This window comes from Bos indicus, chromosome 7 (genome assembly GCF_029378745.1).
Source record: "Bos indicus isolate NIAB-ARS_2022 breed Sahiwal x Tharparkar chromosome 7, NIAB-ARS_B.indTharparkar_mat_pri_1.0, whole genome shotgun sequence".
NCBI classification, from domain to species: domain Eukaryota; kingdom Metazoa; phylum Chordata; class Mammalia; order Artiodactyla; family Bovidae; genus Bos; species Bos indicus.
In genome coordinates, this window is record NC_091766.1 from 52,648,121 (window position 1) to 52,652,154 (window position 4,034).

Here is a 4,034-nt window from a genome sequence, read left to right on the forward strand (position 1 = left end):
CGGCGGCGGCGGCGGCGGAGCCAGCAGCGAGCGGAGCGCACAGCCGGGCCCGCCCCCTCCCTCCCCCTCCCTCCTGGCCCGCCCGCCCGCCTCCCGCCCGCCTCCCTGTCCCCCTCCCCCCGCTCCGTGGCCGGGAGGTGGAGCTCGGGACCGCTCTGGTTCTGCTGGGAGGGGACCCCAGCACCGCTCCGCAAAGCCGGGACCCCTTTTGCTGTCTCCTCGCTACCCGAGGCCCGTATACGCAGATTGTCCCCCTCCCAGGCTCTTCAGTTTACACTTATCCCACCCGTGCCCCCATCTGGAACCCCTCCCAAATTCCTTTCCCAACCTTATTCAAACACCTGTCCTTTACTCTGCCCCCCTGGGAAGTCGAGGCACGGGAAATGTCTCCCGATGCCTTCTCTGGGCATCTGCTTCTCCAGATCCACGTTCTTCCTGCCCAGACCCCCAGAGCACCCCGAGTGGCCCTCCCTTCCCACTGCGCTCTGGGGAAGTCCACCCCTCCCCCTCTGGCCGAAGCCGCAGAGCGGTCAGCGTCGGTGGCCGCAGCAAGTCTTGGGGGTGGGGCTACGGAGGGGACCGTGGAAGGGGGAGGGTAATGGGACCCAGAGGCTCCCCTAGAATGAGGACTGGGGAAATATGCAAGTGTGAAGATGAGGTGACGCGCCTCAGCTCGGGCTGTTAGAGGGTCCCCCAATCACCTGTCCTCTGGGCGGCATGGAGCTGTGGCCCCAACACATTTACCAGTGACAAACATATTCACACTGAGTCACACGGGTCCCTACCCCGCGAAGCCGCGCGGTGTCACGGCCTGTATCACACGCCCTCGCAGTGCCACACTCTCTGTTACACTCACACTCACCGACTCACACGGTGGCAACACGCAGTGTCTCACACACTCGATAACTCAGTTTCTCCCACTCAGTTTTGGCTCTCTGGCGCCATCTAGAGGTGGCTGAGCTGCCTGGGAATTCCTTTTCCTTCGCTCAGGGTTTGGTACCCGAGGCTCTTAAGTACCCCAGTCCAATACGACCTCCAGCCTTTCGCCATGGATAAGCCAATGCAGAGGGTTGAAGTTCAGAAGAGTGAGAAAGACTGTGTTCCTGGCAAGGACTGTCACTGGGTGTGGAAAGGTCTAATACGGGATGACCGATATCTGCGTCTCTATTTGCCTTGGCCTCTGACTCCTCGTCCCTATCCAACCGCATTTTCCCATCCCTATCGCTCTTCTACCCCTTGTCTCTTTCCTCTGCTATCTCCCCTTCTGACACCTGGATTCTCGGTGGAGCCCTCCTCAGGGTAAGGGTGGGCTTCTCCGGCCAGCTAAGGGCTGGCCAAGATCTCTCCGAGAGCAGCCCCCTCTCCGTTGGACTCCCTTTCTGGCCTGGGCCCTGCTCTAGTCTGCACCCCTAGCCCTCAGCCCTAGAATCCCAGGTGGGGGGCTCTGGGTGAGAGATGAGGTGAGCTAGTGGCAGGCAAATCTGTCCTTTAGGTGGTTTCTCTCTGTCCCTTGCAAAATTCACACTCTCCCCATCATTGAGCACAGCTCCAAGGGAGGAATCAGTGGCCCAGAGACAAGAAATCTTCCACAGAGGAGCTGCCCCAGCCTCCCTGCCCCCAGCATGTGCCTGCTGCCCGCTGCAGCAAACCCTCCCCAGTCTGCTTGCTGGGAGCCATTCAAAGGCTCCTCTGTTCTCCTCCCTTGCTCAGGGCTGAGCAAGATAGGCAGCCGCAGAGCTGGGCAGGAAATGCTAATCTCCCAGATGTTCTCCTCCGTCCTCCCTACTCTACCACCATCAAGCCCAAATCCTGCACCAAGTGGTGGGAGCAGAACTGGGCCGGCGCAAAGCCAGGGTGTGTCTACTCTTCTCCCTGCTCTCTCTCCCTTCCTAACCCTCTGCCAGGCTGGGGGACCTGAGCCTGGGACAGTGTAGAAATGAAGATGAGGCTGTTTTCCCAAAGAAGGAGGGCAGGCAGAGGGCAGAGACCAGGAGGTTACATTTGAGGAGAGAAGCCAGGTTCCTGGCCCCATACCAAACTGGGAGGAGGACCTGACTGACAAGTAGGATATGGGGTCAAGTTCTAAACTGATGGTGCCTGAGATTCCAGCTGAGACTATGGCTGGGGATTGGACCCTGAGTTATGCTTGGTGTGGGAGTAGTTGGGATGCTTGGGGCCTACGGCTCTTGCTGTGATATGTATGTGCCTGGGATGGACTGTGACTAAGAAAGTTAGGATGGTGTAGATCCTGGCATTGTAACACAAAAAAATTGTTGCCACTGATAGCAGCTGGGACACTGTTGTGATGCTATGATGCTGGTGTGCCTAGGCTATCTCCAGAACAATCAGATTATGACAAAGGCTGTCGTGTGTGTTCATGTGGAAAGGAGGGCTGTAACTGAAATGCTGTAAGCCTTGAAACTGAAGATGTGAGGCTGGCATACCTGAGACTGGCTATAGCTGAGAAGCTGTTCTCTGTTCATATGACGTAGGTAGAACTGTAGCTGGATCCGTTGCTTAGGTCCTAGGAGATGAGAGGCTGTTGCTAGGAGCCTGTACCTGAGAGGAAGGCTGTTACCTGGGATAGGAGCAGAGCTACTGTTGTGTATAGGACTGTAGCTGGGATGCTATTGGTCCTGAAACTATAGCTGTGATGACAGCATACTGGGGATTGGCTATAGCTAAGATGCTGTTGCCCAGGCTTGTGGCTGGTCTATTATTGTGTGCAGGACTCTAGCTGGGATGCTGTTATGCCTGCAGCCATAGTTCTGAAGCTCAAATGTAGCTGGGAGGCCATTTCCTGGTAATATAGCTGGACCACTCTTGTGTGGGGGATGGAGCCCAGACTCTGTTGCCTAGGAGATGAGAAGCTGTTCCCTGGGAAGCTGTTCTGGGAGGCAGGGTGCTACCTGAGATGGGAGCTGATCTTCTGTTGGAGCTGATCTACTGTTGTACTTGGGACGGCTCCCGAGTGGCTGTTGCGTCTGTGGCTGGCTGGGTCGGGGAAGGCGAATGAGTTCTGCCTTGAGGTCTGGGAGATGCCAGGAGCCCAAAGCTGGGCGGGGGCTGCTGCTCTGGGAGGCTTCAGCAGCTGCTTTGCTGTGAAGCTGGGAAGCCTGTTTTCATTACTGTTTTAACTCTTTTTTTAACCTTGTTTTTCTCTCGGCTGCACTTTTGCTCACTCATTAATTTTGGTATTTTTCTCACGGTGCCTCAGCCCCTGTCACGGCTGCCATGGCAACGGGAGACAGTTTGCACAGTGCCAAAATATCTGATCAAAAAATAACCAAAATAAGCAAACACCAAAACGACTGTTCTGGGGGCTCCAGCCAAGGGAGAGCCAATGGCTCAAGTCCAGGAAACTCTAGGCTCCCAAGGGACCCTTTTTGTTCCCCAGGGAAGCTTTGCTAAACCTTCTGATAACCTCGGAGGCCTCTTCCCAAGGGAATCGCCCCAACAAATTCTCCCCGGACTCTAAGATTTCCAATGGTCTCTGCCCAAGAGGTATTGAGAAGATGTGAGGACCGGGGTTCACTTCCCAGGAGCTGAGTCAAGCCTCTATGAAGCTCCCTCCCTGCCCTCACCAGACATGTCTGCATTACTCCTTCCACCCCTCTTCTGGCCCTCCCTCCTTCCTCAGGCTTCTTTTACTTTCTCTCCTCCCAATCCCTGCTTGGCCACCTCCACTCTCTTCTTTTCATTACCCCAGCATCCTGACAGGTTCGATAGAGGGGAGGAAGCTGCAGCCTCCAGACCCACCCCCAACTCTTCAATGGAGATATGAGGAGAGATGCCACAAAAGCACCTGACACTCCTAGGCTCTGGCCACCTCCAGCTCCAGCTGCCTACAGGAAATTCCTGAACAGCCCTGAATACCCACACCCACTCTGGTTTCCCCCCAATAGCATTCTAGTTTCCTGGGGACTTCCTTCTTTCAAGTGGGCATGTCCCCAGGAGGAGTAGAACAATAGAGCCTCAGGTGGAAAAGGCAGGGGCAAAACTCTTGGTACTACCTGTTTCACTTCTTCACCCAC